Raw genomic sequence first — 13720 nt, 5'->3', positions numbered from 1 at the left:
GAATATGCACAATCATAGAGTCTGAAATACTGATAGACAGCCAATACATAACTTTCCTAGCTCTCTCATGCCATGTTTTGAATGCCTGCATTTGCTGTTGATTGGGAACATCAGGAAGAACTGATTCTTCTTCATTTCCTGCAACAAATTCCCAATATCCTTTTCCCATAAGAAAATTTGTCATTCTAAACTTCCATGCTTGGAAGTTGTTCTTGTCAAGCTTTTCAGTGACAATCTGTGAAAGAGAATCAGACGCCATTACAGAACACTGCAAAAAATTCTGTCACTGCAAAGAACACAGCTTCAGCCTCACAAGGGCAAATCTGCAAAACTGAAGAAAGTGGTATTTGACCACATAGTCACTTCCTAGTGACGATTTTGCATCAACAGGCAACAGGGATGATTCTGTAACTCCCAATGTCTCTGCGCACAGGCATACAATGCAATTTCTACAGTAACTTTTTACCGACCTGCAGAACAGTGGTCGCACAGCATAAAACTGGGCCTTTTCCTGAGTGCGTGCAGAAAACTTCCGCCTCCAAAACAGGCCCCGAAATGGCCTCAAATAAAAAAAACAAGGTCGCCACAGGCTAAAGCCCTCTCCTGCAGCATATACTGCCCTCTTGCTTCACTGCGAAGGGCATCTCAACCTGAGACAATGCACTCCTGGACTTTCCGGCTGTGCTACCTGCAAAGATCTGCTCCCAAAACAGAAAATGAAAGCAACACTGCTCCTCTTACCTGAACGCCGCGAGCTTGGCTTGCTTTCTTGAGCTCCTTACCACGAACAAGGCTCTGATACCATGTCAAGATTGTGGGAGAGAAGGAAGGAGTCTCACTTGAAGCTTTCTTGCTTGCACAATGGGGGAATACACACAAGGGTGGAGGCTGAAAACAGTTTTCCTCTTCTTAGTTGTGTAAGCCAAAAGAACTCAAGTACAAAGAAATAGAAGAACCCTATATATGGGTCTCAAACCAAACTCAACTAACTAAGGTGGCATACTAACTGAGCCACGAACTAGAGTAGATAAGGATAGCTATCATGTAGCTATTATTCATGGGCGGTGTACCAACCGCGTCTGCAACTGACAAGTCGGTGACATAAATACACAACAGTCACCCTGGCGTATCACGAGTGGAGCTCGATATCTCAACAATGGGGTACCGGTTCTTAACCATGACTTTATTCAAGTCTCTATAGTCAATGCACATGCAGAAAGAGCCATCTTTCTTCTTGACTAACAAGATGGAAAATGCATAAGGGGAAGAACTTGGTTTAGTAAAACCCATCTCAAGTAATTCCTTGATTTAATTTACAACCTCTTCACATTCACACTTGGAGAGTCTATAAGGTGGCTTGTTCATCATTGGCTTGGAAGAATGGGGCCTTAAATTAAGTGGGTGGTTCACTTCCCTCTCAGGGGAAAGGGTTGTATGCATTTGAAATAAATCACTTTATTCCTCAAGTAAGGTCTACATGGTTGAATCTTTAGATACTTTGGAGGGATGATCTGAATTTTTCTTATTCGAGTGCAAGAAAAAGATATGTGAGCATCTCTTAAACTCCTGTTTGAGCTACTTTGTAGTAATTAGCTGATAATGAGCATTATCATGAACTCTCTCTAAGAAAATGAGTTGTCCATGCATCACAAACTCCATATAGAGTTGAGAGAAGTCTATATGAAAATTTTCCAATTGTTCCAACCCATCACAACCCAAGACAACATCAACATAATTCTTAGCCAAGCATAGGGGGACTTTGGAATATACATCTGTGTTGATTTTTTCCTCGCCATTTGCTACTTAAACATTCAAGGGGTGCTGTAACTCCATAGGGGTGCATTGCAACCAATCAATGGTTGATTTATTGACAAAACTATGAGTACTACCACTATCCACAAGGATAAACACATTCTTGCCATTAATATTGCCTTGAATATGTAGGGTGTTGGGGCTCCTAGAACCAGTACAAGCATCCAAGGAGATGGAGCAAAGGGAGGTGGTAGTTAGTGGGATGCCAAATCAAGAGCATGGGATGGGAAACTGCCTGGGTCAAAGGGAAACCCATCCTCTAGGTCATAGAACTGCTCTTGGTCCACATTTTCAACATGCTCTTCATTTTTAGCAAGTAATTCTTCCTCATCATTGTGCTAATCTTTCATTACATACATACTATGAACTTTGACCTTGGCTACCTTGTAAGGGCATTTGGAGACATGGTTCACATTTAAAACATATGCCTTTTTCTTTCCGTTCCTTCACAACATCCAAGGGAATGAATCTTTGACCACTTGAACCATTCGAGGGTGATGCAGTGTGGTATGTATTTTTAGCATATTTACTCTCACCATTAGAGCCAAGTGTTGTCCCAAACTTACCTTGTTTCCTTTCACCATGAAAGGGGGGTAAGTGGGTATTTTGGGGTTATATTAGGTGTGGAATTTCCTCTAAGACCACCCCCATATGGGGTTGACTTCAATGGAGTGCAGGGCTATCCATAACCTTGTTGATAGCTCTCATTTTTATGGTACTTTCTTGCATATCTTTTAGCCAATTCAATTGCATCAAATAGTGTAGAAGACTTTTGAGCCATGATATCCATTGATAGGGTTGGTTCCAATCCATAGATGTAATTGTGAAATTTGGCATCATTACTAATGCTCTCCACATACATGGCCAGGTTCATAAACTAATTTGTATACTCTCATATAGTGAGATTACATTGTCTTGCTAAGTGCTCTTTTCCACGAGGGATACAAATTCTTAAACCATATGCATTTTAAAGTCTTCCCAATCAATAAACTGATGATTCTCTTGATTGATATAGTGCCACCATGTGTGGGAAAATCCTTCCAAGTGGAGAGAAGAAAAGATAACCTTTCGATCATTTTTGTGGGGGTAAATATTGAAGTAGAACTCTAATTTAGAGGTTCATTCTTTCAAATCTGATGGTGATGGGGACTACCCATTGTCCTTAGTGAGAAAAATCTTGTCATGGAGATAATTAGGGCCTTACTACCCATGCAAATCTTGCTATCCATACACACCATGATGGCCGTACATACATTGCTATCCGTACGTACCATGTTGTGTATTTATCCCATTTTGCCCATTATATCAGTGATGTCCATTATTGTCATGCTGCCCATTATTGACATACTGGCCATTAATATCATACTATGGGCTTATAAGTTCCATTGGGGTTCCTAAAAAGAGTAGAGGAACTTTTACCAATGGTGGATGAAGATCTCACTTGAGGCTGCATGGATGATGGGAGAGCTCAATAGAGGCTCTTCATTAGCATGAGAGGGATCACCGACTTCATAGGTGGAAAGGGAAATACCCTTGGATCCAAGAATGCCATGTGGACCATGTAATGGCTCCAGTTGTGGAGGTTGTTGAGACTTGCACTTGGACTTGTTTGCCTTTTCTTGGGCCGGAGTGATAGCTAACTAAGCTACAAGAGTGATGAGCTACTCTAGGATTTGTTAAGTCCTAGAGTTTGAGAGGACCATTTACTCAATTGCTATATCAATTTTAGACATCATCTAGTGATGGTTGGTAACCATATCATTATGTCTCTCCATGTGATGAAGCTCATGCTAGTATAGAGTGTGGTTGAGCAGGCTTTAGGGATCCATATCGGGCACTTCCTCATACATATCACTATGATAATCTTGTATAAGCTAGGTTCATCATTGATTGAGGTCCTCTGGTCCCTATTCTCCCTCTAGACCTCTTCATAGAAGGCCTTACTTTTGACTTTCTAGCGCCAACCATGGAGATGTAATCCATAGGACTCATTGTCAGTAAATAGAGTGTAACTTTTAGTAGGAAACTTTGATCAATGAGATTTTTGGTTCAAATCGAAGGGGAGGAATCCCTCTTCAAGATGAGCTATTAAGCTTTGTGATAGAAAATGTTCATAGATTTTTGCAATTGGATTTTTGTGCCTATGTGGTCTGCACCCTCTCCACAGTGATCTCAATGCACAAAAATGGCCATAACTTTTAGACCGTAGCTTTGATTGGGAAGATTTGTGATTCAAACCAGAGGGGTAGATCTGTCTTAAATAAATCTATAGGGTTTACTCCAAAGTATAATATGGAATTTTCTATAATTGGATCTCTATGACTACCCCTGAGTGATTGTAAAACATTATCTGTCCCATTTTCGAATCGCATTGTATGAGTGGCTTATTAGCTAAGGGGCCTAAGCATCATCATAAACAACATCTTGCACATACTAAGCATAATCCCAAGTACATTTACATGTCCATTGTCTCTATCATCACTCACTAAAAATGTGTCCAAATGGGGGTATTTCATTAGGAGTGGTCATGGAGTCTTTAACTCTTGCCATGGACATATGTTGTATTGATGGAAGCACCACTTAAATTAACTTCTTGATTATCATAGTCTTTTTATGTAACTTTGATAGGACCTTGGTGTGTCCTTATCTGACCTTCTAAACTTCTTATGGTTTAAGTACATGAGACTTGGTTCAAGCCCTTTGTATCCTAGGAAAACCCCTCACATCCTAGATAATTGACACCCTTGCATGCTATTCTAAAATACATAGCTCGAATCTTTCTTAGCTTTTATATGAAGACAATCGAGAGACGACCACATTGAAACTATGGCTCTTTCTTTCCTAGTCTAAAATAACCTACTTTAATGTAGGATTCCCCCTACCAACCCTCAAAATTTTCCTCTTTTTTATGCCTTTGAGCTTATTGGCCCACTAAGCTTTCCACCCTCCCACACACCTACTTGGGACAAATATGGGTCTTATGTTGGGCTTCTAAATCTAAACCCACTACCCCTTGAGCTATTCAACTTGATTTAAGGCCATGGCCTTGAAAACTTCTTCTTGTCAAAGTTTGCTCTTCCTCCTTGCGTTCAACAAGTTGCATGGACATAACTATCAAGTAGTATCATGGACATGAACAAGGTAATCTTATTCTAACGGGTGACTGGGATAGCGATGACCGGATGCCAACATTGACACTTGCAATGCAAGCCTAATTACCTAGTTCCTACTAATAATCCACTTATTTAATTTTAAAGGTAACAGATGTAATTCCTCCCTTTGGAGCTTATTTCTTTACTTATGTTCATTCTACTCTTTAGAAGCTTTGTGCTATTCATTGCCTCTTGGTTTGATAGAACCTTATTCATGCTACATTTGAATCTAATTGGAATTGTTATGAAAGCAACTTCTTTCTATCAAACACTCGCTTTGTGAATTCTTTGTAGTAACACACACACACACACACACACACACACACACACACACACACACACACACACACACACACACACACACACACACACACACACACACACACACACACACACACACACACACACACACACACACACACACACACACACACACACACACACACACACACACACACACACACACACACACACACACACACACACACACACACACACACACACACACACACACACACACACACACACACACACACACACACACACACGGAGAGGGAGAGGGAGAAGGAGGTGAGTCCTCTCTCTTTTCTTCTCAAGAGAGAGAGAGAGAAAAAGGAGAGAAAAATGATTAGCTTATACAAAATCTTATGGGACAATGCAACCAGTAACATGTATATAAAGTACATATACATAATATAAACATAAACATGCACAAAAATTCAACTACATTAAATTACAGTTTAGAATAGATAATAGAATAACATTTAGAACAAATGATTCAAAAAATATGAAGTTCATAACATTTAACTAATATTAAAATGGTTGTAAGTGAGGTTTGAGTCTAACATCAATAACATTCATTAATATTATAATATTATGCTTTGGTCTACTATATAACATATTCTCATAAAATAAGTTTTGTTATATATTAGATTGAAAACAATAATTTGAATATAATATTTTGTAATTTAAAGTAGATAATGGAATACTATTTAGAATGAAGTATCCAAAAGTATCAAAGTTATATTTTCTATTTAGTTAATAAAGTTTTTATAAGGTGACATTTTATTATAATATGTACTTCTACATTAAAAAGTACAATGTGTTTAAAAATTAGTACTTAAAGTTGATCAATAAGTCTAATCTAAAAAAATGACATATGAATATTAAATAGTTAATATTTGTATTTTATTTGAGAAAATTTTCTTATTGCTTTAAACATAATTTAAGAATAAATGTATTTTAATGTTTAAAATAGAAATAAATAGTCAAAACATTTGTATAATATATATTATTATTAAAAGATACATAATAAATTTATTATCAATGAATTAAGCACTATATCTCTCTCTCTTTATTATAGCATTAATTATTACATTAATGATACATACTATACAACATGCAATATTGTATTATTAACACATTATAATATTCATTAGGTATCATTTTAATTATAGTATATATTAATATATTATTATACTAGTACTATAATCTCTATATATACTTTATAATATATAAAATATTATCGCATACATATTATAAATGATGATTATTATATCACTAGAATATTTTATTATATACATATGATATCAACCTTATATTTTTATACACTTATTATAAAATGGGATTAGTATATTAATAATACATTTTATAATGCATTAATATTTTTCGACACATTATATGTGATATATGTATATAAATATTATATTAATGTCCAATATGTATATTATAATATATCATCATACAATACATGTAATGATAATAATATTGTAATATGTAGTAGACAATATGTATTATTATATTTTCAATGTATTGTTATATAGTCTATATTATTAACATATGAATATTATGTATTATCTTGGTCAATTTAACCCAAACCATTTTCTCGTCTAATGGTTTTAACCCACAAGCCATTGTTGTAGACTACATGTGTGTGTGTGTGAAGCATACCTTAGGATGTAAACACCCTAATCATTAGCACTAAACCTAGTGCAAAGCACTAGCCATTCTCCTAGTTCTTTGCACATGGAAAGGAAAGTTAGAAAATAAGAGTATACGGTTACAAGAAAGAATAGATGAGAGATCAATTAAGTGTTAATGAATGTGTATCACATATACACACATACATTGTACAACAAGTGTGATATAATACAACTATTGTAGAAGCATGACATTACATTACACATATGGTATCTTGTGATAGCTTTTGTGTGATTTCGAGTGCAAACCATAAAATCAATTCAGTGTGTGAGCCACGATACCAAAATACGATGCTTATGTGAGAACCCTCTTGCCACATGGTGTGCCTTGGAACATTGTCGTGACACAAGAAGTCCATTCAATAAATTTACATATTATATAGAAATACTATTATTTCATATGTGTGTTGACCAATGTTTGGTAAGGAAAATGAAAGTTGATTATGTCTTAAAGACTATAAGGGAGTATGAATGATAGTTTGGGGGATACATCAAAGACTTGTCCAATGTAAGATGGTGCAATACTTCCATGCAATTAAAAATTTTGGTTAGTTCGAAAGTTAGTTAGTCAATTAATAAGTTAGTAAGGTTACTAATTAAAGACTAACTAAAGTAAAAACTAATTAACAATTTTTATTTAATTAAAATATAAAAAAATCAAGAGTCGTAATCCAACATTTTTCCCTAATTGATAAGGACTGCAGCCACCCTTCACGGAAGTTACAACGTCAATGAGAGTTATGAACCATATTAATCACTAGTGTTAATGTGTATAGTATGGATGGTCCAAAAATATTAGATTTTTGGGAAAAACTAGCATATTTTAGATATTACTTATTGTAAATATCCTAAAAAGCTATAGAGATTTCTAGAACAGAATGTCATGTTAAAAAAGTAAGTGGTTTTTTTCAGGTTGTTTTGGAGATTTGATACAAAAAAAGAAGGATTGGCGAAATGATGCGCATCGTGATCTCATAGTTTACAAGTAGTGAACAACACTTCAAACAGGGAGAAGGAGTGATCTAGAAGATTTCTAAGTAAGTGTCTTGGAGTTTTACCCCCCTTTCGAAGCTAATAGAACTATCAGAATTGTGATTTGAGCATCAGATTGTTGATTTTTCCAAGATTCCCTCCATAAAGAACTCTTTTTCTCAGTCACAACCCTTTTTCTCTTGTTTAGCTATAAATACGAGGCATGGGGAGCAGTTAGCAAGGCATAAGGAGACCCTGAGAGGCTGTGAGAGAGAGGTAGAGAAAGGGAGGTAGAAGGATACCCTGCCCACCCCCAGGCTATCGCACTGCAGAGAGAGAGAGAGAGAGAGAGAGAGAGAGAGAGAGAGAGAGAGAGAGAGAGAGAGAGAGAGAGAGAGAGAGAGAGAGAGAGAGAGAGAGCAATGATAGCCAAGCTTAAGTTAGTTGGTAAGGCTCAGATATGGTGGAAGCAATGGTGTAAGGATCAAGGTGTTTCTGAAGCTAGTGTCACTTGGGTTCAGCTGGAAGATGTTGTACGTGGATGATACCTTCCTCCAACCTACCAGACTTTGAAGATGAATGAATTCTTCAAGTTAAGGTAGCTAGAATTAACCTTGGAAGCTTACTACTCAAAGTTTATATCCCTACTAAAATATGCGCCACCTATGGATATTGCATAGCAAGTATCCAAGTTTTTCCATGACCTGAATACTCCTTTAGACCACTGTCTTAAAGCAATGTGTCCAATAGACTTGCAAGATGCATTACTTCGAGCAAAGCCAATCATCCAAGAACTTAAATCGGGCAATTGTGATAAAGATGATTCCCAAGATCAGGACAAGAGATGCCACATATGTGGAGAGATAGGGAACATCCGTAAGAGATGTCCCAACCATTGATGCATCCACTGCAATGAGCCAGGGCCCTAGCTTAAGCCTAGAAGATATTGAGCCTCTAAGAAAATGAAGCTACACAAGTGGAGTCTTTGGATATATAGGAGAATCAGATGTAGAAGAAGACCCAAAACCCACTACAACCCTTCAGGATGATTAGGAACCCTAGATATCTTTCTAAAATGTAATACATTTGGTATTGAGAATATCCCAATAAATCCTACTCTTATACCTACAGTTAATTTGCATAATATGAGTTGCACTGGTTTTGAAGCCAAGTACTTCTATGACTAGAGTAGCACAACAGAAGCATGGTAGGTCCTATCCCACAGGTCCTAGAGCTCAATAATAAATATCTTATCCCAAGGATAAACGAGTTACTTGATTGATTGCATGGAGCAAAAATCTTCTCCAAAATTGATTTGAGGTTAGGGTACTACCAGATCCGTGTCTTTAAAAAGCTAAGTCCAAGGTATTACAGACCCTACATGATCCTCAAAATCCTAGGACCTAATGCTTACAAACTTCAACTCCCTAAAAATGTAAAAGTTCACAAGGTATTTCATGTTGGTCAACTAAAGAAATATGTGCCTAATCCTAGCTATGTACTGAGTGATCAACAAATTTTAATGCCTAGCCAAGGAGTCCTTGAGTTGCAGCTGCTGTAGCCAAATAAAATCCTAGATACTAGCATGAAACAACAACAAAGTGTCCAAATACAGTGAACATGCAAAGGGTAAGAAGGAGAAAAGTGGGGATTTTGTGTGAAATTGATCGTGGAAGCTAGAAAGGGAAATTATAAGCGTAATTTTTTCAGTTTGCTTTGGAAAAACTTGGAGAGGTTGAGAAGGAGAGATGTATGCTTCTTATGCTCAACAAGAAGCTCCCAAGACAAGGCAAAAGGACTTGTTATGCTAGCATGAACCTCATAACATTGGAAATAAACAATTGGAAAGGCATAATAGCTCCATGTTGTAGTGTAAATCTACACAAAAAAAGAGAGGATTTTGAAGTAATGCGTGTGCAAATCACACACACACACACACACACACACACACACACACACACACACACACACACACACACACACACACACACACACACACACACACACACACACACACACACACACACACACACACACACACACACACACACACACACACACACACACACACACACACACACACACACACACACACACACACACACACACATGTGCGCACGCATGCATGCATGCGTGTGCGCACACACACACATGCACACACGCACACATTAGAGACCAATGTCACACACACACACACACACACACACACACACACACACACACACACACACACACACACACACACACACACACACACACACACACACACACACACACACACACACACACACACACACACACACACACACACACACACACACACACACACACACACACACACACACACACACACACACACACACACACACACACACACACACACACACACACACACACACACACACACACACACACACACACACACACACACACACACACACACACACACACACACACACACACACACACACACACATACATTAGAGACCAATGGCACGTACAGGGCCTAGCATCTAGGAGCTAGCAGTTATCTCTAACTCATGTGCTATAGATATGGCAGTAGGATGGGATGGGGCAAGTATAGCCAAGGTAAAGATCTATAGTGGAGTTTAGCTTGTAATTACTACAAGCATTGCTTTTTTATTTTTTGTGACAATTGGATAGGAAATAGACTACGTATGCTAGAGTGGTGCTCACAATGGGGTTTGTTGGCTTCATGGGAGTTTACATGTTGTGATTGGGACTATTATTACAATCATTAACTATGCATATGTGAAGAAGAATGGCAAATTGGTGTCCAACTGATGAGTGAGGTTCCTTGCACCATATGCAAGTCTTTTTTCTTATGGAGTTTTGAGCCAAGGTTCTACCAAGTTAGGGCATGATATGATTTCAACAAGTATGAATGTGGGTTGCAGATTAATAGCCTACACTTTTCATCACTTTGTGAATAGTTGTTTGAGTTTATGTTTCGACTATTACCTAAAGTAAGGAATTCCACATGAGCTTCAACTTGTTTAGTGCTTAGATAAGACATGCATGTATAATGTTTAAGATGTAATATTGATCTTGATAGCCTAAGTTTCTCTACAAAATCCACAGATGCCCTTCAGGTTGATGGACATAATAAGGCCCTTGGGGTTGATGTTTTTCTTTGACAATAGGAACATAGGTGTTGTCCATCCCTTAGAATACATTTAACACCTAATGATAGAGTGCAAGGGGACCATCATCATTAAGCTAGTAGGGTGTATGAAGAGGTGAAGGTTGTGTTGGTAGATAAGCCCTTCTCTTAGATCAAGGAGAAGGGCATCAAATAATAGCCTGTTTTCTAAAAAATTCAGATTAATGAGTGGCAAATGCTGAAACTATTGAGCTAGTCATGCTCCATGAAGCAAGGTCTCTAACCAATGCAAAGACCCCTGCTAGAAAATTGTGTGAAGGGAGCACTGTCATGTGTGGAAGTTGCAAGAGAGAGCGGGATGCCCATTTTTATCAATGATTAGTCAATTATGGGTATGGCAAGTGATGCAGGTGGAGTGGATTTGGGGCAGTTGATGGTCCTTTTGCAAACCATTGTAGGTCTCTATTAAGTCTTGGCAAGAATGTTGGAGAATCATGTAGAAGGCATGGATGTCCCCTAGACTATGTAAGTAGAAAAACATTAAGTTGAAGAGGCATTGCAATAAAGTGTCAAACTGTCAATTGGAAAAGGGCCACATGGTCCACTTGAACATTTATTTGGGATTACTGAATGGCAAAGAGAGGCATCACACAAGCATTTTAAAGCTAGTGGTATGATCTTCTATGTTGGGATAGATTCAAATATGAGTAAAACAACTGAGGCTTATGTGGAATGAGGAATATGTGCAAATGAGAGTATGCTAAGATTACAACCTATGATGGGTCTTCAGATTGTGTAGCAAGTTGGAGTAGTCGAATAAGATGTCACTTGCAATTTGGAGATGATGGTGAGAGGTTATGGACTATGTCATAATAGTTGCAGCTAAGCAGTGAATCCTTTGAATAGATGTTGTCCATTCTTCTTTTCTATGCTATATGGCATTCTCAAAATTTGAGCAAGTGATTAGGTTCAACTGTGCAAAAGGAACTCCCATCCATAGTTGAAGAATAACATAGGGTGATGACATAGGAAAGGAACAAGCCTGGACATCAAACAACATTTTCTAATAGTTCACAGGGAGGCGTGACTACTCAAGCTAGAAGGGGATAATCTCCCATGAACTATTGATATGTGTTTGAAACAACAAGGTCATGCAATAAACATGATTGTTATCACAAGGGCAGTAGTAGCAAAATGGTAGAAAAATCTTGACAAAAGTATAGGGCATGAAGGGAGAGTACAACTATAACAAGATTTTCTAGAATTTTGAGAAAGAGTTCTATTGCAATGGCATTATAGTACAAGATCCAGAACTTGGTTAGGTTATTCAACTTTAGGGGGATCAATGGAAGAATGTTTCTTAGCTTCTAGTGTAGATAGGAGTTCTAAAAAGACCACATTAAGATCCATGAGTTCTAGAGACTATTGTTATCTTTAGATATGCTATTAACATGAGGAGTGTGCATAATTTGTAATATACCCACCCCTTAACAAAAATGTTAATTTTAAAGAATATTTTTTTAACTCCCTCTCTCTCTCCCTGTCGACAGGATGTCGAGGAGAGAGAGAGAGGGAGTGAAGTGAAGTGATAGGGAGGCATGTAGCCCCCCAGGTGGGAGGGGTGGCGGCCATACCACCCTCCTCCCTCTCCTATAAAGGGGATCTTCCCCCCCTCATCATGGTACGCAGCGTCCCCCCCTCCACCCTGGTGATCATGCCGGGTAGCAGATCCTCCCCCCTAGTGCTTCGCCACCTCCCTCCCCCTCCGTTGCGGAAATAGCAGGAGACCCTCCCCCCTGAGCTTCGTCAAGACCCCCCCAAGCTTCGCAGTGGATAGCAGCACCCCCCTGGGGGCTTTCGTTAGAAATCTCCCCCCCTCCTCATTCGCCAGGCAGGTACCCCCCCGGTCATCAGTGAGAAGAGAGAAGGAGAAGAAGAAGAAGAGGAGAAGAAGAAGAAGAAGAGGAAGAAGGAGGAAGGAGAAGAGAAATAGAGAGAAGAATAGAAGGAGGGAGAGAGGGTGAAGGAGAAGAAGAGAGAGAGAGAGAAGAAGAGAAGGAGGGAGAGAGGTAAGGAGAAGAAGAGAAAAAGAAGAAGAAGAGGAAGAAGAGAGAGAGAGAAGAAGAGAAGGAGAGGGAGAGAGAGGAGGAGAAGAAGAGAAGAAAGAAGAAGAAGAGGGAGAGAGAGAGAAGGAGAAGGGAAGAAAAGAAGAAGAGGGAGAGAGAGAGAAGGAGAAGAAGAGGAGAAAAGAAGAAGAAGAGGAAGAGAGAGAGAAGGAGAAGAAAAGGAGGAGAGAGAGAGAGAGAGAGAGAGAGAGAGAGAGAGAGAGAGAGAGAGAGAGAGAGAGAGAGAGAGAGTTGGAGTGTAGAGAAGGTGTCGAGGACCGTGTTGAGGAGCCGCATTCGAGAAGCCATTTTTTTTCAAGCCACCCCCCCCATCGGCGAAGGTCACCTTCTCATGACCTTTCCTTCCCGAGCCTGTCATCTTGAAGGCCCGTTAAGGTCAGGACTATCCAAACTCCGCATGGTAAATGGCTCCCAAAAAGAGATTTGCGGGAAGTGTAAGTGCTAGAGCTACCAATGGTACCGGTAATGCGAGAGAGGCGATCGGAGCGACCAATACAACAAATGCCCCTACGATCACAAATCAAACCCAGGTTTTTTTGATATTCTAGGCTTTAT

Source organism: Lygodium microphyllum, chromosome 9 (assembly GCF_053477565.2).
Source record: "Lygodium microphyllum isolate KBCC chromosome 9, Lygodium_microphyllum_v1.1.10, whole genome shotgun sequence".
Classification (NCBI taxonomy): domain Eukaryota; kingdom Viridiplantae; phylum Streptophyta; class Polypodiopsida; order Schizaeales; family Lygodiaceae; genus Lygodium; species Lygodium microphyllum.
This window is presented reverse-complemented; position numbering follows the sequence as displayed.